This window comes from Dermacentor silvarum, chromosome 8 (assembly GCF_013339745.2).
Source record: "Dermacentor silvarum isolate Dsil-2018 chromosome 8, BIME_Dsil_1.4, whole genome shotgun sequence".
Classification (NCBI taxonomy): domain Eukaryota; kingdom Metazoa; phylum Arthropoda; class Arachnida; order Ixodida; family Ixodidae; genus Dermacentor; species Dermacentor silvarum.
This window is the reverse complement of record NC_051161.1, coordinates 12,260,471-12,286,327: the sequence shown is the minus strand read 5'-3', so window position 1 is coordinate 12,286,327 and position 25,857 is coordinate 12,260,471.

Below are 25,857 nucleotides of genomic sequence, written 5' to 3'. Positions count from 1 at the left end.
CTTTTCTCCTCGTGGTCACCGCAAGCAAACAATTAGCTCGTTCGAGACAACCGTCTCGACACTACAGAGGCTTGTAGATTGAACCACGATATTGTGCTTCAGTGGTTGGCCACCCACAGCGGCGTAGGGGCAACGCTAAAACCGACCTGGCTGCTGGAGTGGCGCATGACATCTCATCGCAACTGGTGCCTGGGCCATTCTCTAAAAGGTACCATCAGCCCCGTGAGTGCTGTTGCATGGCGCTCTCAGCATGCTCTCAAGTGTGATGCGCTGCAGAAGTGTGGGCCCATTCCAAATATTGACCTCACATGTAATTTTGACATGCCGAGTGGCCTTTCGAGGTATGACAAGTCGACACCGTATACGTTTAAACGTCGCCTATACAAGCTACTTTTTACGCAAACTGCAACTGATGCGATCGCTAGTGTGTAGTGTGTGCAATGTGTGCGATGGCATAAACCATGTCTTGTGCGTATGCATGCGTTTTGCGGCTAATAAAGCCGTCCTAAAATCAGCTTTAGATTTATGCTAGCCACTCTAACAGGCTGTGGAGCTGCAACGTATGGGGTTTTTTGTTTTTGTTTTCTTAGCTGTAGGAATTTTTTTTATGTAGCAGGTAGCACAGTTTGAAACCTTCAGCTAAATTATTTGATGAGGTTGCCATTACATCTACGATAAATCATTAATTAAAATCAACACAAGTACACTAATTAACTTTTTAAATTAAGTACTTTACGACACTTAACTTCAATGTACGAATTGTAGATAGTCAGTATGCAAGGCATATCGACTTGGAACGAATTCTGAGGATGACACCGGTTTCGAGATATGCGCCATCAAACTTGTGGTAAAAAGGCACTTTAGCGGTTACTTTTTTAAGAAAACTCTTTTATGCATTGAGGCACAGAATTAAATGGAACGCCAGTGCATTTCGTCAGACCCTTTGAAAATTATTATCTCGCAATTGGTGTAGTTTTGAGAATTCGTTCCAAGTGAATATGCCTTGCAAACTCACCGGCCATAACTCGTAAATTTAAATATGTGCTGTAATGTAATTTATGATAGCGTTAATTAGTGTAATTAAGTTAATTATTTATTTAAGTCTTTCGATTTCTCGTAGAATGACCACCTCACCGAGTAATTCATCTCAATGGTTAGAATTGTGCTATCTGCCATAGGAAATTTTTAAATGTTTGGCATAGCTAAAAACAAAAACACCTGGTATTCTTGGACCTTGGAGCAGGGCTCGTACCGTTGTACGCGTAACGAAGGCGCCATTAGTCTACATCTGGGAACCTGGCCTGTACCTGGCGTGCGTTTAGGGTCTTTGAAGAACCGGCTGACCGGCTCTTCAAAGGCCCCAAACGCACGCCGCCTACGACACCTCTGAACGCTCACTAACCTGTCGCTCCCCCAACGCCCTCCTATGTCGTTTTTTTTAATATTTTTTACCCTGCCGCTTTCTCTCTGGCCCGTTCTTGCCCCCTCGTCTTAGAAACCACGCCTAGAGACAGTCAAACGACAGCGCTCATTTTCTTTTCAGTCTCTCCCTTTACAGCCAGCCGCCACCGACATCGACGTGACGTCACTCTACTAACCCGTTAAAGCTAACCTGCCGAGGATGACGAGGCCACCTTTGACGAAGGTAGGTCCTCTTATCGAAACGTTGGCCAGCTTTTCTGAGGCACCTTATTCCTGTTTATAACCTTTATATCACCTCCGCTGTGTTAGGTAGGCGTTCACTCTGTGTCAGGTGGTTTGTAGCTCTAATTAACTTGTTTTTATTTTAATTCGTCATGAGCGGGTACCCCTGGCTTAAGTGTGACGTCACTGATGACGTTCCTTCTGGTCTTGAAGTTTCACGGGAACCTGTACTGATGGTATCTAAAGTGTACAATTGTGTGCTTTGGTGTACGGCAATTGAAATTTCCTTAATTGTTTCTAATTATTCCTGACACATAATTAGCCCTTTACTGTACTAAACCTGTGCTACGATGTCATATCCTATCATCCACAATTATTAGAACCATTGATATCTACCTATTTTTATTTTTCTATGATTTATGTTTAATTTCGTCCCACCTCTGAAAAAGCGGAAATCGGTCCCTAACCGGAAGTTGTTGCGCAAGAAACAAAGAGTGTCACTCGGTGCTCGTGCCACTAAAAGAACAATATTGTAAACAAGAGAGTACATCGAACAGGGCGGAAGGCGAATACAAAAGAAAAATAAGGAGAAGGGCAGTTGAAGAATGTGCGAAACTATGAAACAACAACGCTACAATTACAAGCACCAAGGTACACTTATAAGACCAAGGGTATTCGGTCGTCAGAACTCTGATGACCGAAAACCGTAGGCCTTGAAATCGCAGCCTGCATTATGTTTTCCTAATATTTTCATTTTCGTTGAACAATTTGGCTAACGTTGGCTGGAACACCATATGTGCCGCATTTGTACAGCGGCATGAATAGCAGGGATCTTGCTTGAACGCTCCGTCGCTGCAGCGGCCGCCGTGGCCGGGATTCGAGGCCGTGGGATCAAATCCCGGCCACGGCGGCCGCACTTCGATGGGGGCGCAATGCGAAAACGCCCGTGTACTGCGATTTAGGTGCACGTTAAAGAACCCCAAGTGGTCCAAAATATTCCGGAGTCTCCCGGTACGCCGTGCCTCATAATCAGATCGTGGTTCTGGCACGTAAAACCCCATAACTTTTTTTATCTCGATACTTATACTCATTTGTTCTTCTTTCCTTCTTTTTTTGCGGTAAACGGCAAACAAATCGTGTAGCCGAGGTATCTTCTATTTCACTACAGCAAAGCAATTATAACGTAATAGAAAGGTTGACACAGCAAGTGCCTCGTATGCAGCAACTGCTGCATACCTTTATCTTTATCCCAGTATACAGAGTAGCCAACGGAAGTTATCCTATGGTTAACCTCCCTGTCTATCCTTTGCTAATATATATATATTGTCACAATGCACAAACAAACAGAAGGAACTGGAAAAACAGGGCAGGACACTTTAATTAGGTAAACTGAAAAGCGATCAGGCATGAACCTCGTCTTCTCTTCCCCAACGCGCGCTGGCGCAAGGAACCCTCGTTTGGGACCATCACTGCTGCAGCGCTCGTCGGTCCAGCGCTGGTCAAGCGATCATACTGGCCGCAGCGTAGACGTCACGCGTATAGGCCGCATAATGAATGTGGCATTATGTATATCATGCCCTGCACAAAAACGCTTCCATACCTTCATTGGACGCATGGCGTTGAGTCCGAATTGAGCGCTTATGCAGACATTGCAAGCTGCTCCCAAAAATAAAAGTTAGTCAGAAGTGTAAAGGAATACCATCACCTCACCAGCAGTACGTTTTCACATTCATCATATCTAAACAGAGTTCACGCCATTCTCGGCCATGCAACGAGAAATGTGGAGGAGTTTTCCATGAAACGGTGGCCATTGTTCTCTATAGTTTCTTGCAAACGGAACAGGAGAAATAAACAAAGGCGCTGAAGGCTGTTCATCGCTCTTGTATTGCCAGCTGTGTCAAGTGCAAGCCGAACGCGGAGAGGCAGTTTCTTGTCTTTCCAAGAAGCAATTTTCTCTCATAAAAGCACGAATTGCAGCGCTCCGGCGCTATGGAACATTGATTGTTCTTGCGTTCAGCGGGCAAAATTACTCTTTTCTCGATATTAAAAACAACAAATGGGAAATGCTGCCGTTCTTGATACCGTAGCTTTCATTATTTGCTCGAACAAGCGGCAAACAGTTCTCTGGACATAAGCCTACTATATGGTGCTTACGTAAAGGAACAGCGAACCATTCGCTCAATATCGTCAAAGTAAATAAAAAGGTAGAGCAATATTATGGGCGGATATTACGCGCCTTCGCTGAACTGCGCTTCGGCAGGATAAATGTTTGCTCCTGTCCAACTCGGTGCCGTTTCTCAAGCGGTCTCTCATTGCTCGAAGTATTTCTGTACAGTTAGCTGGTCGGGTTGGAGCGCCTTGAGGCACCGTTGCATCGTGTGCCTCGCATAGCCGAAGGCCGTTATAGTGGTGTTGATGGGTGAAGTGGGATCATGGCAGAGAAATAGATTATAATAATGTTATACAGACATCTACATCGTGAGCGATGATTTTAGCCAGGACTGCAAAAGAATATCAACACTATTTTGCGGTCGGATCTAACATTGCCCGTGTACCGTTATGCCATTCAGGAGAATGCTCTAAGCTGAAGCATGTCCAATGGTATTTCATTCTGATATTCGCATAAGGTATCCTGAAGTGCGTGCAAGGCTGCAAAAATCTGCGACGTTGATAACGGCGTACCTTATAAGGAAACAAGGACTAAGAATATCTCCAGAAAAATGTGCATTGGTGGCATTTAGCCGGAAGCCAATGACCTCGTACGCCATATCCATCGATGGACAATAAATCTCTTATCTAAGGACGCACAGGTTTTTCGGAGTAATCATCGACCATGAACTCTGTGAGAGAGAGAGATAAATGAGATGCGAAAGGCAGGGAGGTTAACCGGAAGGTAAATATCCAGTTTGCTACCCTACACTGGGGAAGGGGTAAGGGGAGACAGAAAGATAAAGAAAAATGCACACACCTAGAGAGGGAGATAAAGAAAAGAAAAAAAACACATACACACACACACAAAGGAACTCAGGAGCGTGACAGTCGTTCAAACAGGTCGCTTGACCGGAGGAACTTCAGTAGCGCCCTCGTCGCCTTCTGCTGTGAAGACCGTATCAGTCGGCATTCTAAAATCGTCTGCTCAGAAAGCGGCCGGTCGTCGAGGCGTGCCAACTCCGTTACGAGCGACTGTCTCTGGGAGCTGTAGCGGGGACAATGACACAGGATATGTTGGAGTGTTTCCTCGCTGCCGCAAGTATCACAGGCAGCACTGTCGGCCATTCCGATGCGACAAGCAAAAGCATTCGTAAAGGATACTCCAAGCCACAGTCGGCAGAGAGCAGTTGTCTCGATTCGAGGAAGTCCAGATGGAATGCGTAGTCGGAGGTATGGGTCCAGGCGGTGCAGTCGAGTATGTTGGAAACCAGGTGTGTTCCACATGGCTCGTGTGGAATCACGCGCGATTATGCGAAGCTTTGTTACTGCATCGGCTCTTGATAGCGGGATGGGTTCCTTCACAGCATTTTCGTGAGCCCTCCTCGCAGCTTCATCGGCCTGTTCGTTGCCCATGATGCCGCAGTGGCCTGGGAGCCACTGAAAAGTGATGTCATGTCCTTTTTCTGCCAGTTGGTGACAAAGGTGCCTTATTTCCAGCACAAGTTGGTCTTGTTGTCCACGACGTAGAGCGGATAGCAGACAATGCAGGGCGGCCTTTGAATCTGTAAATATGCTCCATCTTCGTGGTAAGTCTTCGTGAATTATGTGAAGTGCGCAGCGAAGTGCAGCAAGCTCCGCCGCAGTCGACGTTGTCTGGTGAGAAGTTTGAAACTGAAGGGTCACAGCTTTTGCGGGGAAGATTACAGCCCCTGTAGATCCGTCAAGAGTTGTCGAGCCATCAGTGTAAATGTGAAAATGGTCCTTGTATGTCTCGTGCAGCATGAGGAGAGATAGCTGCTTGAGAGCTGGGGACGAGAGTCCTGCTTTCGTTCGAATCCCTGGTACCGAGAGTCGAACTTGCGGACGAGCCAAACACCAAGGAGGTGATAGCAGTCTCTCGGCAGGCGTATAATCTCGAGGGAGGCAGTCACGGTACGCCGATATCGCCTGGCAAAAGGAGGCATTGGGTCGGTCATTCGGCAGAGTGGCGAGGTGATGGAAAGGGGAGCGGGCAATGTGCCTGATGTGTGCTCTGAGCACTTCCAATGCCATATGAGTTGTCACAGGGTAATCTTGAGCTATTGCAATTGTTTCCGTTGTCGATGTGCATCGTGGCAATCCAAGACAAACCCTTAGTGCTTGCGCCTGAGCACTTTCGATTGTGCGGATGTTGCTTCTGCAGGTATTGCTCAGTACAGGTAAGCTGTATCTCAGATATCCGAGAAACAGTGCCCTGTATAGTTGTAACATTGCGTGTACTGACGCTCCCCACGTTTTCCCTCCAAGAAACTTGAAAACGTGTGAAATGGCCATTAGGCGCTTCTTCAGGTAGGTCACATGGGGACTCCAGTTGAGGTCTCGATCAATGATCACCCCTAAGAATCTATGCGTCCTGGTGTAACAAATGTTTTGCCCATTGATGGATATGGCGTAAGGCGTCATTGACTTCCGCGTAAACGCGACCAGCGCACATTTCTCAGGTGAAATCTGGAGGCCTTGTTCGCTGAGATACGCCGATATTGATGTCGCAGATTTTTGAAGTCTCGCGCGCACCTGAGGACGTGTTACACCTGACGTCCACACGCAGATGTCATCGGCATACATTGGTATATGGACAGCATTTGGTATGCGTTCCACGAGACCGACAAGAACAAGGTTGAATAGTGTGGGACTCAAGACGCCACCTTGAGGAACACCACGGTATTTGCAGTGTAGAGACGTCGGACCGTACTCGGTCTGCACAAAGAATGACCTCATGTGTAAGTAGTTGCGGGTCCACCGGTACACGCGGCCACCAAGGCCAACCGATTCCAGAGCATCAAGTATGGCATCATGAGCAACATTGTCATAAGCTCCTTTTACGTCCAGAAACATAGCGACCGATAATCGTTTACATCTCTTTTGATGTTGGACGTACGTGACCAGATCGATGACGTTATCGATGGAGGAGCGGAGACGTCGAAAGCCGGCCATAGCATTTGGATAAACTTGGTAGCGTTCCAGGTACCACTCTAATCTGGCAAGGATCATGCGTTCCATCACCTTCCCTACGCAACTTGCCAGCGCGATTGGGCGGTATGACGCGAGCTCGAGTGGTGACTTGCCAGGTTTGAGGAGTGGCACCAGGCGGCTTGTCTTCCATTCTTGAGGAACGTTTCCATCCTGCCAGGATTCATTGAATATATCCAGCAAGGCATTTCGCGCTCGCTCACCCAGGTGGCACAAGATGCGGTACGATATGCCATCTGGTCCAGGAGACGACGGCCGATTACACAAAGCAAGAGCCGCATCAAGCTCCTCGGTGGTGAAAGGCAAGTCCATGCGTGAGTCCCGTGTATGCGGCTCAATGCTATCCGTACCAAGGGGGCCTGTGTAGGTTGATTGACCTGCAATCTTTCTGCAGAAATCTTCCGCTACCTCGATGTGAAGTCCCCATGGGGCCTACCTAAAGAAGCGCCTGACAGCCATCTCTCATTTTTTTTTAAAGTTTCTTGGAGGAAAAGCCTGGGGTAGAGCACTGCACGGGCTCAGGCCCAACCGAAAACCCGGGCCCGGCCCGGCCCACAGGCCGGGCTGGGCCGGTTAAAGTAGCCTTCACGGCGGGCTCGGGCGGGGACCGGGCCTGAAGCTGTGAAGCTGGGCCGTGAAGCCGTAAAGCTGGGCCCGGGCCTGAGGCGAGTAAGCCTCGGGTTTGAGGTGGCGGGCTCAGGTCGGGCCAGGCTTGTTCTCGCGTGGGTGCATGCATGCGAACGTTCCCGCGAGCGTTTCTGTGCTTGCACTTTCCGTCGTGGACAAAAAAAAAAAAGGTACAATTCTTTCATCGTTCAGGAAGGCGCACCGCTTCAATTTTGCTTCAATTTCACTACGATTCACCTCAGGAATTCCAAATGCATGCATCGCTGTATACGGTGACCAAGCTGCACCGAACCCTTTATACTGAATGCTATGTTTCGCCGGTTTCTCGATGATATAACCAAGGAATGAGTTCAATTATCAATGTGACGAAATCTTAGTGCTAATTTTATACTATCACAGCGAAGTAAGTACGGGGGAGCTAAAACCTCTTTGAGACACGGCCATATTACTCAGGGGACAAATGCAGGAGTCCCAACAAAGCGCTCGCATTGGTACACCTCTTGGTATACTGAACACTCCGCTGCGCAATCCATGCATTTTCTTCCATCGCCTTGCCTCCTCACGGCATCGTTTCACCATCTCCTTCTGCCTGGCTCTGGAAAGGTGGTTGCCATCACAACTTCCATCGCGTTATTAACGCGACAGCGTTAAGGGCCCCATGTCGCAGAAAATCCGGTGTCGGCGTCAGCGTCGGTATCGGCTTTGGCGCCCGCGGCCGAGAAAATCATCCCCAATCACACAGGCCCTCCAAATATATTTAGGTATGCCACACCATTATATCATTAAAATGACTCATACCTTGTCTTGCATTCTTGGCAAAGCTATTCCTCGGAATTTTGAGAATGACAATCCACAAACAAATGTCATGAAACAAAACACCTACAGAGCATGCCTTTTGTGTTAAATCTTCTCAGACTGAAATATTAAAAGCACAACACAAAAACGGAAACCTGAAAATTATGCATTCTTTTTGGTCGCCCCACGCAAGAGGCCGCGTTTCTACCAGAAAGCTCGCCTTCGTGCATATCATTCGCCGCCAGTGTTTCCCGGTAACCATTACGGTTGCTTAAGCTGCAGTTGTCGGGAAGCGTGAGAAGCAGTCAGGGATCTTTGAATTCCATCGCGTTCCGCTCTTAGAAGTGAAGCTTAAGCGTCCTCCCAATTTTATTTTAACAACGAGGCTGTTTAAGCCAGCCGTAATTTGTGGTTCGTGTCAAGAAACTATCATCATCAGCAATGAAGAAATAAATAAAAGGAAATAAATTTTCTTGCCAAGGCGGAATTCGAGCCCGCGTACCTACGGTCCCAAGGCGAGCATCGTAATCACTAGGCTATACAGCCACGCTTGCAGAACATGCATTTATGCGAACCATATGCTTGCGTTCGAGCGTCGTCGTGTTCGTCCACAGCTGGCGCGTTCGCACGCGCTCGTGCCAATGCTCTGCTAGCTGAAGAAGAGGTTTTGCGCGCTATGCTCGGGAGAGAGATAAAGAAAATGAGAGCGAGAGAGAGAGACGCATTCACGGAGCGGGTCTGCTGGAACGCCTTGTCGGCATTGCAACGCGGTGGAACGCGGTGTCGGCATTGGAACGCGATGTCGGTGTGGCAAGCGCAGCTAGGCAACGCACAGTGATGGCCGTAAGTCCGAGACGCGCGAAAAGACATTATCATCATCATGAGTAATAAGAGGAAAAGTACGCGCGCACTACCGGAAAATGATGGTCTACGATCGCCCAGCTTCGCTGTTTCAAGCCTTGCGCGGCCGAGTGCAAGGTTAAGCGTTTTTTTTTTTTTTTAATGTGTTTCGGGATTTGCCTCTGGTGGTGGCAGGATCTTCGCTTTACACAAATTAAGTTAACCGCCCTGAATTACACTAAGTGCGACAGATAAGTGGACAAAGAAAGCGATTGTCTGTAGCGCCGTTGGCACCTAATATCAGCTCAGTTTTAGCTGCTATGACTGTTTAGAGCACCGTCTCCACAAGACATCCTGGTATTCCGTAGAAGCTCGCGGAAGTATTCGGTACTCTATTGAACGATACAAAAACCGGCGCTGAGGGTGACTAAGGCCGACCGTGTGCGTGTGAGGCAGCAGCGCATCACTCCGGCTTGCATAGGCCAATCCCCGCATAAGCTGACCCGCAGATGGCTCGGGTGCAGCCAGAGGATTTCTAACGACGCGATGTGAGCATGACAAGTGCCCCATGCAAATCTAATTGTCAAATAATTGTTTTGTTGATATTTTTTACTGTATAGATAAGAAGCATATATATATATATATATATATATATATATATATATATATATATATATATATATATATATCATCAGCCTATATTTTTTATGTCCACTGCAGGACGAAGGCCTCTTCCTGCGATCTCCAATTACCCCTGTCTTGCGCTAGCGTATTCCAACTTGCGCCTGCCAATTTTCTCACTTCATCATCCCATCTGGTTTTCTGCCGACCTCGACTGCGCTTCCCATCTCTTGGCATCCATTCTGTAACCCTAATGGTCCACCGGTTATCCATCCTACGCATTACATGGCCTGCCCAGCTCCATTTCTTCCGCTTAATGTCAACTAGAATATCGGCTATCCCCGTTTGCTCTCTGATCCACACCGCTCTCTTCCTGTCTCTTAACGTTAGTCCTAAGATTTTTCGTTCCATCGCTCTTTGTGCGGTCCTTAACTTGTTCTCAAGCTTCTTTGTCAACCTCCAAGTTTCTGCCCCATATGTTAGCACTGGTAGAATGCAATGATTGTACACTTTTCTTTTCAACGAGAGTGGTAAGCTCCCAGTCAGGATTTGATAATGCCTGCCGTATGCACTCCAACCCAATTGTATTCTTCTGTAAACTTCCTTCTCATGATCAGGGTCCCCTGTGAGTAATTGACCTAGATAAACATATTCCTTTACAGACTCTAGAGGCTGACTGGCGATCCTGAATTCTTGTTCCCTTGCCAGGCTATTGAACATTATCTTTGTCTTCTGCATATTCATCTTCAACACAATTCTTATACTTTCTCAATTAAGGTCCTCAATCATTTGTTGTAATTCGTCTCCATTGTTGCTGAATAGGACAATGTCATCTGCAAACCGAAGGTTGCTGAGATATTCGCCGTTAATCCTCACTCCTAAGCCTTCCCAGTCTAAGAGCTTGAATACTTCTTCTAAGCATGCAGTGAATAGCATTGGAGAGATTGTGTCTCCTTGCCTGACCCCTTTCTTGATAGGTAACTTTCTACTTTTCTTGTGGAGAACCAAGGTAGCTGTGGAATCCTTGTAGATGTTTGCTAAGATATTCACGTATGCCTCCTGTACTCCTTGATTACGCAATGCCTCTATGACTGCTGGTATCTCTACTGAATCAAATGCCTTTTCATAATCTATGAAAGCCATGTAGAGAGGTTGATTGTACTCCGCAGATATATATATATATATATATATATATATATATATATATATATATATATCTTAATTCATTTTTAAAAATAATCAACTTGATATTTAACTAATCGTAACAGCAATCGTAAGAGCACCTGATAATTTTACATGTATACAGAGGACAATGAACATATGCTTGAAAGAGTACATTGCTTCTGGGAAACTGAGGCTTGTGTCAAAGCACGCCCAAAGTAACGTTTCGAAGAAGTTCCTTTGGGTTGTTGACTACAACACGTTATCTCAAGCAGGACGTGTGCAATGCACAGAGTGCAAGATCTTTCTAACCTCTGACACCAGTGAGACCGCAACGTCTCACCTGCACAGGCACAAGTGTAAATCAACGGGAAGATCTGCTGTGCTAACTTCCTTCTTTTCTGAAAGAAGCCTGCGGTTACGGCCAGTCTAAAAGATAGCTTGGCGGCAGCATGCGTCAGCTGGTGCGCTAAAGTGACCCTTGGATGCAGTGCGAGATGATCGATGTTTTAAGCTCGCCGCTGAGCTTGTCGCTGCTGTTGCGCGGTATGGAACCATATCTGCCAAAGAATCACTTGCGCACCCCACGACGGTGTCCCGCAAGGCAGCTGAAGTGGCCGGTGATTTACGAGAAACGCTGAGGCCAGTGGTCAAGGCAGCGATGGAGGAAGGCCATTGTTCCATGAAGGTCGACATGTGGACTGACGATTATCAGAAAACGGCGTACATCACAGCCACTGCTTACTGCGTGAACGACGACTAGGAACTAAAAAGTTTGCTATTATTTACGAGTGATTTTCTCCCCGAGCAAACGCCATCAGTGCAGGAGCAAGCGTCATCAGTGCACTTCGACCGTACAGGAGCATCAGCTGCACCGCACACGTCCTCAACACCATGCTCCGCCACATCTTTGAATGGTTTTTTGAATGAGCATCTACCACACGTGCGTGGGCAGTTGCAGAATGTGAAGGCCATAGTCGCCTTCCTGAGGGAGAGCGGGCTGGCTAACCAGCTACCCCACGGTGTAAATCAAGAAGTTAGTACCAGGTGGAGTTCAAAATGCACCAGTTGAATTCTGTGTACACGCAGTACGAGGAGGTAGAAGTCCCCTGGATTCCAGAGGAAGCTCGCTAATGGAAGAAGTTAGCAAAAGTACTATAGAGAATATATTGGACCGTTTTGGTGCCGTTTAAAGACGCAACTGACATGCTCGAGGAAGAGAGGCAATCTACCCAGCCACTCGTTCTGCTCTGTCAAACAAAGATGAAGAACCACGCCAGTTGACGCATCAACAATTGCAGCAGGGGAAACTGGAGCTGAGTGAACTCCACAAGACAACCTGCTGTTATAGCGGGAGCAGGTTCTACAAATCATTTTGTCTGATGCAAACTCTGCTCCAAACCGCCCTTGACGATTCCCACCACTGTATTTGCAGAAAAAGTACAGAATGCCGCAGCTGAATAAAGGCTCCTCGTACCTGTATGTCTGGTCATCTTTTAATAGCGAAGCTGTTTAAGCCAGCCGTAATTTGCGGTGCATAGCAAGACCTACCAAGAAAGAAAAGCAAATGAACTTTCTTGCCGAGGCGGGCGGGATTCGAGCCCGCGTACCCCAATTCCCAAGGCGAGCGTCGTAACCACTAATGTAGCTGCATCAACCACTACGCTATACAGCCACCCCTGCAGAGCGTGCATTTATGCGAACCATATGATTGCGTTCGAGCGTCGTCGTCTTCGCGCACAGCTGGCGCGTTCGTACGCTCGTGCTCGGAGAGGTGAAGAGGTTTTGCTTGCTATGAGAGCGAGAAAGACGCATTCACGGAGTGGGTCTCTTGGAACGCGGTGTCGGCATTGGAACGCGGTGTCGGTGTTGCAAGCTGCGCTATGCAACGCGCAGTGACGGCCGTAAGTCCGAGATGCGCGAAAATGAATTATCGTCATCATGAGTAATAAGATGAAAAGTTCGAGCGCATTTCCGGAAAATGCTGGGCTACGATCACCCGGCTTCACTGTTTCAAGCGTTGCGCGGGCCGAGTGCAAGGTTTTTTCCTCCATGACGATGTTTTCTAAATAAATTACTGAAGGTTAAAGTACTTATTAGCGAAGCATGCGCCAACAAAACATTGGTTGTTGGCACCTTGCTCTAGACGGCCTCCGTCGGGCCTGATTTGCGATCGGGCCGGGCCGCGTCGTGTAGGTAAAACAAAACCTTGCTATAGTAGCAAATACTGACTGCCAACATTGCTTCCTTTACATAAATAGTGAAAAAGACTGTTTTGGAAGAGATTCAAAAACTATCGAAAAATATGCGATATTCGATTCGAATCGATTGGCTTTCTGGCATATTCGTTTTTTGTTGAATTACGTCTCAAACATTACTGCTTGCCCCTACCAATTTCGTTCTCTTTTTACGCACGTCTTTCTAAGCTCATTATTGATTGGAAGGGTTACATGTCTTCTGCAGTATACAAAAAGTTCCTTCGCCGCCTCGTACAGTTCGCTTTCGTTTGGCGGTGGTAGCGATCAGTGTCCAGAAACAACACCAACAAAATAATAATAATAAAGTAATCAGAACAATAAGAAGAAATAACAAACTTGTCGAGAGTGAAACCCAGTATAGACCGACCGCTTCACCGCACCTGATCCAAGACCATGGAAGCTGTGACGAAAACCAGGCTTCCAGGCTTTCACTGTGGCTTAATGACAAAAATACGGGGGGGGGGGGGGGGGAAGAAATAAACAAGAAAAACGTCTAAACATACCAGAAGTAACATACAGCATGCTTCCACGCAAAAGAAATACAAACACGCACTTGAAGACGCTGAGGAGGAACGCTACGATGCTCGAAACAACAGCGAGAGCGGGACTCGCATGAAAATATTTTTTTTTGCGATCTTTCTTTCTCAACGCGGCCATAATCGTCATGATATGGAAGAGCGAGTGAAGAAACGGCAGAACGAGCAGAGAAAACACACATATGACGAGAGTCAATAGAGTGCGTTGGCTTAGAGAGCGGCTGAGGCGCAATCTCAAAACCTGGCAATGGCTGCCGTCCAGAGTCGCTCGCCTCTTCTCAGGATGAAAAGGGACGCTTCGAGCGGCCAGCGCACCGTCTGAAATCATCTTGGAAGCTAAATGCTCCGGTCCGCTTGCGGCGGGACGGTAAGCAAAAATTAAATGGTAAAAGATGTGTAACGCAGACCTGAAGCAACAACACAGGCTTGCCTCCATAGGAGCAGTCTCCCGGATTGCTCTCAATAGCTGAGCTTAGTACTCCAGAACTGCAATTGAGATTTTTTTCATACTTCTTATTCCTTCTGATCACTTCGTTCCAGAGCGTCCTCGCTCGCAGATGGGACAAAGGATGTAGGAGCATTCGGAGCGAGTGCCCGCGGCTTTCATTCGAAAGAAGTCCTTTTCTGTTCAGCTTGCGGCGCCAGTAAACGGCTCGAAAAATTGTCCCGTATAAAACGGGAGAGGCGTTAGTGCTGTAATAAGAGATTACAGGTTTCTCTTTTTCTTCTCGCGTACGCTCGGGCTCGCGCCAACGCTCGGGATGCTCTTGGAAGCTCAGGAGAAAGATAACACTAGATGGCTCTGTTTAGAAAACGCTGCCTCTTATCGAAGCTAACACGCCCATCTTTTTCTTACGCGTGTGTAGTGCCCGTGTGTGCGCGTTTGTGAACGTGTACAGGAGTATCTCTTCACACTTGCGTTCTTCTTGTTCAGTGTTTTGGTCGCGTAAAGAGAGCTCTCCGTTCGGAGCGCCATTCAACCCCACTCAACGACCACATCGTGTCCAGAGGAGCAACTTTTCTTGAGCGACATAAAAGAAATATTTAAAGCTATTTTTATTTTATGAAACTTTCGCAGCAAGACGTTCCGCTACACTGATCAGTTCAGGTTTCTGCCACACTGAACTATAAAGCACGCCTGTTTTGCGTGATGCAGTCATGCCAGCAACATGAGCTGAGGAGTTTGTAGAAATGCTGACGACTGCTTCCTGTGTGCACGTCACCATTCTAAGAGAATGAGCATTAGGGCATCGCTGCGAGAGAGAACATGGAGCACGAATCGTGAAATCTAAGCGCACCAAAGGACAAACTGCTGCTGAAACACTAGTACGATCGATAACCGTGCAGAAACGTCTAATCCTTCCTTCCCAGTAAAGATAAAAAAAAGCCCATGGCTGTAAGCAAGAAAGAAAAACACACGGCATAAATGCAGCAGGCGAAACCTAATCTCGGCACCACGCCGACGTTAACTTTTGGTTTACTCCCAGCTTTATGGATTTTTCCCGTCGCCGGTTGAAATAACTTGTATGGCAAGATGCACGCCCTCTCTGTTGCCAGGACAGATCAGGCGAGCGGAGGAGAACTCTGAAGGCAAAAGAAGAAAGCGGCCGGAGGAAAACATTGGGCGCCCTGGGATTACGAAAGAAAGATAGCCCTTTGATCTATGCGAGAAGGGTTGTCTTGGGACGAAAGATTTTCCTTTTCACCCACTTGTTTATGTGACCTATGTAAAAATTCAAGTCACGCGCCAAACTTTTCGGCCGATAGCTGAAGTCATCGGGGAGGCAGCGAACAGAGCGGTGGGCGGCGAATGCAATAGCAGGGTAGGCTCCATCGGCACTTTGGCGCCCTCGGGGCCTCCGGCTATCATGTTTTCGCATCGTTTTGATTCTCTGGTTCTCCGCTCAATTTTTATTGGCTGTCACTTTCTTTTCAGCCTGAGCCTCAGGAGTGCGGCGCTGTAGTACGGGCTGTCACGGAGCAGTACAATGTCGGATAACTCGCACTAAGACATTCTCGTAAAGACCGCTTCTTGTAAGTGCCCTCGGGCCCGCCTGCTATCTCTCGCCTGTCTACGGGATACCCATGGGACGCAAAGCCCGGAAGGGAAAAGAGAAGGAAATGTGCCGTAATTTTGCTCCCCGAAAATCAGCCCGAGTCAGACAAACGACCAGAGAGCCGAGAATCTTGGAAGAGGCCACACTACACGGATCTGAAAACCGAAGGGCAGTTCAGAACAGAGTTGAAACTAGGCGAAAAAGAGAAGTGGAAGTCCACAGAGACAACCACTTGGAGCGTGATAGAGATAATAGCACCTTCGTGTTACGTGGCTCTTAGTTTAATTAATCGCGTGCCGTGAATATTCTGCCCTCAGGAAGTCGAAGGTAATGGACAGACCGTAGTTACGCTTCCTTTACGCCGCGTACAGTCGATAGGATCATTACGGTTGCACTCCGACAGCAAACAGGGGGGTATTGAAGGAGTCCAGAGACACCAACCTTTGTTTACTCAGCTGAACAGCCGCGGTACTACGGAGCGCCGAGTCATCAATGGCGATGGTGCTGCAAAAGAAACAAAGGCGTCTCGTTACATTGGCGCGCCAGCGGAAGCATTACCTTGTTCTAATATTGATCCTCGTCACCGATGGCTGGGCAAAGCTATATCAAAAGAAGTGCGTGGAGAAAAAGAAGAAAAAACACAGGCGAGAGAAGGGGGGGGGGGGGGGGGGGGGGGGGCGATGGCTGATCAAACTTGTTTCATTGCTCTTGCCAGGGAAAGCGACCACAGGCACCAAATCAACGCGCTGCAATCACTCGCCGAAACGAATTGCGAGCGCTTCGCCCTGCATCGAAAGAAGGAAGCACACTGCATGCCATTCAGCTAAACAACTGCAGCGGCCAGCAAACGGCCGCTCGCGGAAGGATGCGGCAAAGGAGGCCATAAAACACAAGAGCGCTTTTCGGCGCACGCCGTAACCCGGGCCTGCGAAATTGCGTCCTTAATTACACGCCACTAAACAAGGAGGGTGCCGGGGCGTAGGAATGGCAGGGCGTCGGAAAGGGTGGGATGGCGACGAGGAAGGGAAAGGGAATACCTCCTCAATATACAGACAAGCATCCCCCACGACGGCGAGCACTGTACACATAGCGGTACGCCTTTGTGCGCATGCGCTCTCGGGCGCTGCGGCTACCGTGGCTGCTGCTGCGGCGGCAGAGTACGCCGGGGCTCTCTCATTAATCAGAGCCATTCTCGTGAGAAACGAGGTGCCCATGGCTATGGCCCGCTTACGACCGGGAAGACAAAGCGTCTTCAAGGCGCTAAAGAGAAGGCACGCCGTGGGAAGAGACCCATGCTACAGGATCTTGGGGAGACGCAGAGGAGGAACGTTGGGTGCCAAGGAAGTGGACGGCCCCGAAGGGAACACTCGCAGTCCTCCTCTCTCTCTCTCTCTCTCGTGGTTAGCAACCAGTGCTGGGGAAGGAGATCGTCAGCTTTGTTCCTCGACGCTGAGAGCAACCCTGTAATCTGGTAAAGCACGAACTATATGAGCCTTATTCGCTGCTACAGCGAGTAGCCACGCTGAGAACACGGAAAGGTGGAACGAACGGGCAGGTACGCGCTGTTATGGATGATCCCTTCCGCTAGACCCACGGTAAGAAGTAGCAGAGGTTAATACCGACCGTTAGGCACTTCAGTTCAAGGACTTGTAACGCAACTTGCGACGGACTTGTGATGCAACAACTGTGACGCGACAGTTGTTGCCCCTGCATATTGGGTGGATAGCTGCTCAGCAGACATTTTAAGAACTTTGATTTACACAAATCTCATTTTGCAGAACACTGACTTCCACTAATGGAAGTATCATGAGTGTCAATAAAGCAATAACCATTTTGAAAGAAATGACTTCACCATTTAGGAACTGAATATACAATAAGCCTAGTCGATGCAGCTCTCGCGGTTTCACTTCATTATATGTTCAGTTTCAGCGTCTTTTGCCTTGGTGTTCTGAAGAGTAGGCAGCCATTGTGTCCCTTACGCTGGCAGTTGCCAGCCTGCTCCTATCTTTCCCTTTCCTGTCTAGTGTATCATTATCATCAGCCTAAATTTGTGTCCACAGCAGGACGAAGGCCTCTCCCTGCGATCTCCAATTACCCCTGTCTTGCGCTAGCTGATTCCAACTTGTGCCTACAAATTTCCTAACTTCATCATTCCACCTAGCTTTCTGCCGTCCTCGACTGCGCTTCCCTTCTCTTGGTATCCATTCAGTAACTCTAATGGTCCCACCGGTTATCCATCCTACGCCTTACATGGCCTGCCCAGCTCCATTTTTTCCCTCCTAATGTCAACTAGAATATCGGCTATCCCCTTTTGCTCACTGCTCCACACCGCTTTCTTCCCGTCTCTTAACGTTAGGCCTAACATTTTTCGTTCCATCGCTCTTTGTGCGGTCCTTAACTCGTTCTCGAGCTTCTTTGTTAACCTCCAAGTTTCGGCCCAATATGTTATCACCGGTAGAATGCAATGATTGTACACTTTTCTTTTCAACAACAATGATGAGCTCCCAGTCAGGATTTGGCAATGCCTGCCGTATGCCCTCCAACCCAATTGTATTCTTCTGTAAATTTCCTTCTCATGATCAGGGTCCCCTGTGAGTAATTAACCAAGATAAACGTACTTCTTTATAGACTATAGAGGCTGACTGGTGATTCTAAATTCTTGTTCTCTTGCCAAGCTATTGAACATTGTCTTTCTGTTCTGCATATTAATCTGCAACGCCTCTCTTAGACTTTCTCCATTAAGGTCCTCAATCACTTGTAATTCGTCCACATTGTTGCTGAATAGGACAATGTCTTCTGCAAACCGAAGGTTGCTGTGATATTCGCCATCGATCCTCACTCCTAATCCTTCCCAGTCTAAGAGCTTGAATACTTCTTCTAAGCATGCAGTGAATAGCATTGGAGAGATTGTGTCTCCTTGCCTGACCCCTTTCATGATAGGTAACTTTCTACTTTTCTTCTGGAGAACCTAGGTTGCTGTGATATCCTTGTAGATATTTGCAAAGATGTCCACGTATGCCTCCTGTACTCCTTGATTACGCAATGCCTTTATGACTGCTGGTATCTCTACTGAATCAAATGCTTTTTCATAATCTATGAAAGCCATATAGAGAGGTTGATTGTACTCCACAGATTTTCCGATTATCTGATTGATAACATGGATATTATTCATCGTGGAATATCCCTTCCTGAAGCCAGCCTGTTCTTTTCGTTGACTGAGGTCACGTGTTGCCCTGATCCTATTGGGAATCATCTTGCTGAATATTTTATACAATACAGAAAGCAAGCAAATGGGTCTATAATTCTTCAGTTCTTCTTGGCCGCAAGCTTTTCAAGCACGATATCTCCTCCATCTATGATTAAATCGACTGTTATTCAACCTTGCCTAGCAGCTTTTCCCCTGGTCATTTCTTGAAAGGCCCTTCTAACTTCACTGCTATTTATAGAAGGAGCCTCTGTATCCTGTTCATGATTACTTCGAATGAAAGTAGCTTGGCTGCTCTGGGCACTGTACAGGTCAGTATAGAATTCTTCCGCTGCTTTTACTATGTCATCGAAATTGCTGATGATATTGATCTGCTTATCTTTCAATGCATACATCTTGCCTTGTCCTATGCCAAGTTTTCTTCTCACTGATTTCATGCTGCGTCCATATTTTACTGTTTTCTCAATCTTTTCCACGTTATAATTTCGAATATGCCTAACTTTCTTCTTGTTAAGTTTTGACAGTTCAGCGAATTCTATCTGATCTCTCGAGTTTGCCACTTTCATGTTTTGCGTTTCTTTATTAGGTCCTTTGTTACTTGGGAGAGCTTACCTACTGGTTCTACTGGTCTAGTGTACATATGCTTTCAAAACGAATAATAATAACAACAGGTGTGCAAGTGAAATATGGTGAGTCATTTATAGTCGTACACGAATTCCCTTCCATGTACAAAAATTTTCAGTGATGAACGGGTCTAGGTAATGAAAAGAGGACAATCGAGACAAAATGCTAATATTTGCTGGCAAATGTTCTAAGAAATTTCAGACATCAGCATTCATGCGATAATTGTCAGTGGGAATCGGCGAGTAGGTTAGGCTTGATATATAATTAGCTGTTATCATTATTATTTGTATTGAAAACATGTATACACTGGACAGGAAAGGGAAAGCGAGGAGCAGGCTGCCAACTGCAACGGGAAAGGGCAAAACGCCTGCCTACTCTGCAGAAAGAAGGAGACAGAAACATACAGGAAGAAGTGGACGACAAAGGAAGTAAAAGAGCAAGATGACAAATTTCAAAGAATAAAGCAGAACACACACAGTAGGGCCCTGTCACTACTGGTAAAGCTACTAAAGAATGTTAAAAAATAAGAAATGGTGTCGGAGGTCTTGCCATTTGCAAACAGAAATAAGCTACAAACTTGAACCTAAATTAGTTACTTCTAAAAACGTAAGGAGAGCGCGATGAGCCTGATTGCTTGATGAGCCCTGATGAGCCCTTTTGCTTTGTATCGAGGCTACGGCGTTTTTGGTCTACGCGCTCGGTCTAAGCACGCAGCGATCCACTGGAATCTAGCGCATAACAGCTCCGCTGTAAAATTCGTAATACGCTTAAGCTTCGCTTTCCGAGTGGAACGTGATAGCAGTCAAAGATCCCTGACTGCTTCTCACGCTTCCCGGCAACTGTAGCTTATGTAACCATAATGTTTAGATGCAAACGCTGCCGGTGAACGCTATGGACGAAGGCGAGCTTTCTGGTTCTTTCTTTTTTTTTTTCTCTCCCCTGCACGGTGGGCGCCGCCACTGCCGCCGATACGCAGAGGCGAGCGCCATGTTGATGGTGCTGCAAGGAACCGAGAGGGACGCGCCGCTCCCATTAACATAGACCTGAAATGGCAGCCGGAAAAGGGGATTGTGTTCGAGTTTCCGCGTAACGGAATTATGTTTTCTCGTATATTCATATTATAATCCGAGTCCGACGCTATCATGTATGTAGGTTGTGTGTAAGTTGTACTTTACAAATTTTCTGATGCATTTAGCTTTCAGAAATTCAATTAGTTCACTAACGCCTTTACGCCCCGCGGAGGGCCTGCGTGGTTCAGGACATTTCTCTATCAGACAACGCCGCCGTCGCCGACACCGACGCCAGATTTTCTGGAACACGGGGCTCTAATCGCTGTCGTGTTAATAAAGACGCCTTTGCGCGATCATCAAACGTTTTTTCGCAGGGAGCAAAGAAAACTCATAGCATCGGGTGTCTCGTTTGTCGCGCTGTTATTTTCTGTCAATACCCAAGTATGACAATAGCTCTCGTGTTCTTGGCTGCTTGCGTCCACGTTTTTACACCGTTCCTTTTTATGATAATTCTTAATAAGATTATTACTTACCCAATGTTTGTTAATTAAATATAATGCAATAATTATGTGCCCACATTCGAACTGTGTAACTGAAGCCAGTTAAATGTGCAAGCCGTACCTATTGTGATAGGAAACAGGAGACCGGCGTCTGCTTCGACATATCCGTCTTGAAACATCCGGCTAAATATGCCAGCGTCGTACTAGTTGTTTTATTGCGACAGCAATTATATGGACACTCCAAGCGCATTTTGCCGTCGCCGTCGTCGTCGCCGTGAGGTTCCTTATCAACCCAGATATGACCGAAGATGAGAATATCAAGAACGTCTTGAAAAGCATAGAAGATGACGCCTTCCAAATGCTCTTGGCAAGGAATCCTCAGACGCTCAATGACCTCATAACGCTTTGCCAGAGCTATGAAGAGCTACGCAAACAACGGCTTTCTACGCGCCGAGCTCTCGTTGCGGATGTCGCGCTTTCAGCTCTGAGCGACAGTGCCAGTGCTACTCCTTGCATTTCAGCCATCTTCGACCAAATTAACCAATTTGTACGAGAATAAGTGGCATGCCAACTCTCTCTTCTGCCAGCCAGTCAAGCGTCAGTGTCGCCCTTGTCTCCCGATCTGCGTCAGCTGCTCTATTGTTCTAGTCGCGAACGCTTACTTCCCAAAGTGCTTCGCCACAACACATTAAATAAAATACATCTTTGAAGTAGTGAGAAGAAAAGCGTAGTTCTACGCAATACGCGCACTGGGGCGACGATGGCTATGAGATGGCGCCAGTGTCGCGCGCGTCGTCTGGGAGGGCTGTCTGAGGAGGCTGCTGTGAATCGCGCCCACGCGTCATCCACGCGTTGCTTCTCGCGATCTCCCGATTAGCGAGGCAGTCGCGCCACACTTCGCTTCGTTTGCTACGTGCCGCACGAGACAGATTGTCCCCGCCAGGCAATACATCGCCAAATGAACGCACCTATACAGCTACACTCAAATTTCGCATTAGGGAGTGTCATAATCGTCGGTGAATTTTATTTTCTGGTGCATTCAAAGTGCCATGACGTCACTGCGAGCTCAAAACATTTTCTTTAACGTTATTTGCATTGTCATTAATTCATAACTGCTGTTAATACATTAAATAAAATACATCTTTGAAGTCACTACGTGATTAACTGTTGTTTCGAAAGGCGGGCTCCCATCGCTGGAAAAGAAAGAGGGATGGAGATCCGATAAATGGCAAGGATTTCACAATTGGAATTCTTTGCTTCCAGGGAGTTCTAAATGGCACCGGTACTTTATTGTTGAGTATTCGTGTGCACTGGTGTGCGCAAGTGCGTGCGTCAGTCAGCGAAAGGAGAGCAAGAAATTATACAATTACTGGTAAAAACCATTAAAAAATGCACAAGAATCACCCAGCAAGAAGCATTGCACAAGCCGTTCCGAAGTAGTGCCCATAATTTTTGCGGAAGTAACGCGAACGCACGCAACGTATGTTTCACACAAGCTGTGGGAGCGAAAACGAAAGCCGAGCTGTCTGCTGACAGAAGTAAGAGTGCTACACCGAAACACTCCGAGAGTGAAGCATACGGAAAGAAAACAAATGTTAATAATTGAAGACGCAAAGCTAGACCAGACTAGAATGGGCAGCAGAGCAAGCTGGTTGAACTTACGACATCTGCTCATTTTCTCCTAATGACTCAAACAGAGGCGAGTAAACGTTATTTACGGGGCGAAAACGCTCAAAAGTGCGATAAATGAAGTCCATGTTCAACAGTCTGAACATTCGCGACCGAAAGCATCTTGTGAACGACGACAATGTTGAGCATCCAAAGAGACAAAGAAAACACTCAGGATTTTAACGCTGACAGGTGGGCTTTTGTCTAGAGCGAGCGAGACGCTGTTGGAGCCCATGTTTTTGCCTGCTTCTGCGTTCATAGAACACGTAGAAAGCAATACGCTGAGTGCCAAAAAATTGGTATAGATGCCTCGCTGTAATCAGGATAAGTCGTTGTGCGTCTTACACCGTGCGCTTTTTTTGTGCTTTTTTTTGTGGAGGAAAACTATCATATCCTGGGCATCTGAGATTCCGTTCTGTCTTCCATTTTTGGCTCTGTACTTGATCGGTGGATATTAGACTTTGCTTCGTCTCCTTACAGACGAAGGACAGGCGTTCAGTCTATGTATTCGAAGTGCAGTGCGGCGCAATATTACAAAAAGCTCCTAGCGTGTGCAAAGGCGAGAATTACTTTGTGAGTACGTTAGCAATGTGTTCGACTGAACTGCAAATATACTTGCATGGTGCACATCCTACATTCACCAGGTTTGAAATCACTTAAGACAAAACAAGGTTCGATGCATGAAATGCTGGTATTTTCTAACATATTTCCTGTTAATGAAGAGAACAACATGCACTTCTACACGTGCGCTATCTGCAATTGAAATTTTTGAACATGCGCATCCATGTGGACAATCGAAGGTGAACCCTGAAAAGGGAAGGAGGTGGCGAACGATGGACATGGAGCAAGCGATTCGAGGAGCCCTAACAAGGCTAGCAACCACTCGGCTACGCCATGTGTGAGAGGAGAAGGCAGGAAGAGGAAAACGTGGTATGGTCCATGGAAAGTGAATGCGCGCTCATAGACAAAGGCACATCCGCCTCACCTGCCCCCCCCCCCCCCCCCCGCTCCTCTCCCTCCTCGTGAATACCACTCCAACACCCACTTCCAAGAGCGCATGCTCAAATTGAGTCAAACATTAGGTCTTTCTTTCTCTTCTCCTTCCCTGCCTCCTCCCCTCTCTCCATGCCACGTATCTGGACAGAACCAAGATAATGCTTTTCGACGTCGCTCGGAGATACCCAAATTATTTTTTTGCATTTTGCCTAATTACATAATTAGTCTTAATGAATTATTCATCTTCTCAAGTATTATAATTACATGAAAAGAGTCAATAAGAAAATTGCACAGCAACATAAAAAACTCCCGATACAGCTTTCTGTTGTTAAATATGTGCTACATAAAAGTGTTTTTCCGAGCGTGAAAGAAGCCCGCGAGTACACGCAAAGTGCCCCGAGCGGCCAGTCGCGCGGCAATTTTGCGTGTATTCGCGGGCTTCTTCTATTCGAGGATAACAGCAATATGGAAATCTGGAATACTTGAATGAGTACCTGTCTAGAAAGATTGTACTTAACCTATACAGACTAAGCATTTATCGTTCATCACTCACAACAAGCTTCCTACTCCTGCGAAATTTCAACACCGTGCGTTGCATAGTTCACCGAGGAGGCTTGGGAAAGCAAATGCATGCATTGCATAAATCATAAGAACTGGCAAAATATGAGTATTCAGTAAATATATTCGAAGCGCATAATCACTTCAATTTTTCGTAAAGGTCACCCATATCATCATCATCATCATCATCATCATCATCATCATCATCATCATCATCATCAGCCTACATTTATGTCCACTGCAGGACGAAGGCTTCTCCCTGCGATCTCCAATTACCCCTGTCTTGCGCTAGCGTACTCCAACTTGCGCCTGCGAATTTCCTAACCTCATCATCCCACCTGACTTTCTGCCGTCCTCGACTGCGCTTCCCTTCTCTTGGTATCCATTCTGTAACCCTAATGGTCCACCGGTTATCCATCCTAAGCATTACATGGCCTGCCCAGCTCCATTTCTTCCGCTTAATGTCAACTAGAATATCGTCTACCCCCGTTTGTTCTCTGATCCACACCGCTCTCTTCCTGTCTCTTAACGTTACTCCAAAGATTTTTCGTTCCATCGCTCTTTGTACCCATATAGTACCCATATCTTTGTACCCATATAGTATCTCCAATTTGCTCTAAATGTGAGATCGCGATCATTTTAAGTCCTCCCAAAGAAGCGGGGAAACTTTTTAGGCGTTTCGAATAACACCTTTAAAAGAGAGAACGAAGGCTTAGCAATTTTCACGTAAGCATTAATTGACACATAGTTTCGAAATTTGCCAGCATATTGCCCCTAACATACTCCACATGCTCTATAAATATAAACTTCGTGACTGATATACTTGCTTCAGAAAAGTATCAAAACTGGCATAAAATATTTTTGAGCGCTTTTAGTCGCGTTAACAACGTAGCTGTACATTTACAAGAGATTGTTGGTGCGGTAGACCTCACAAAATAAAGCAATAGCAAGCTTTCGCGGCACGGGAGAGAAGCATGACTTTTCCTTACGAACAACACTGTGGCAAAAGAAAATCGCGACACCAGTGAAATCGCACGCTGTGTGACCTGGCCCCTCACATGGCGTACTATCTGCTACAAGTACTGTGCATACCATCATCGAGGTGACATGCATAACGGGAAAACCGCACGTGACTGGGGCGGCGTTGTGTTCCTAGAGCAATGGAGTCAAACTTTGACAACTGAGCATACGAATTTGTTTCTCTTCGCCTAGTAGTTGGCCTGTCCCGGCACTCGAGTCGAGGCGTCTATGCAAAGCGTTTCCGTCGTCGTCCAGGCGCTGTCAGGTGCACGACGTGACACTAAAGGCTACGCGCACGAACAAGCTGGCCCTCAGCCAACGCCTGCCAGCAACCAATACCGGCTGGCATTGACATTTCGACGCTAGGGTTGGGTGGAGTGGGGAAGGGGGGGGGGGGGGGGGGGAGTTGCATCACTCTACCTTTCGTTTTCAGCCCCTTTCCGCTAAAGCCAGTTCAAGGAAATAAGAAAAAATTAAAAAAAAACACAAAAGACAACAAAATCGAGCGCGAGACATTAGCGCTCTAGAATGTCCGGAATAACTTCAATAGATGCCGACGCAGCCTCGCTGAGCGCGG